Below are 360 nucleotides of genomic sequence, written 5' to 3'. Positions count from 1 at the left end.
CCGCCGCCAGACAAAAGTTGGGAGCTGCGCCCGCAGCAACTTCGCAATAAACCTCGGCCCGGGTTTGGTTTGTGTGTGTATGTATGTGTGTGTGTATTTTGTTTTTTCCCCCTCCTCCTTTCCCCTAAATGACCTCGATTCGGCTGGCGGCTGCGACGGGAGGAAGTTGGTGTTCGGGAAAGCCCCCCGCCCCGGTTTTTTTGCACGGAGGGTGTGATTTTTGCCGTCAAGTTTAAGTTGAGTGCTTTCCCAGCCGAACTCGCTGTGGTACCTTTGGTTAGACGAGCTAACTGCAAGTGAAATTCTACAGCCCAATTTAGAGAATTAACATTTGGTAAATCCTAACTGGAAGAAAGAATT

The sequence above is a fragment of the Parus major genome, chromosome 3, assembly GCF_001522545.3.
Source record: "Parus major isolate Abel chromosome 3, Parus_major1.1, whole genome shotgun sequence".
NCBI classification, from domain to species: Eukaryota; Metazoa; Chordata; class Aves; order Passeriformes; family Paridae; genus Parus; species Parus major.
This window is presented reverse-complemented; position numbering follows the sequence as displayed.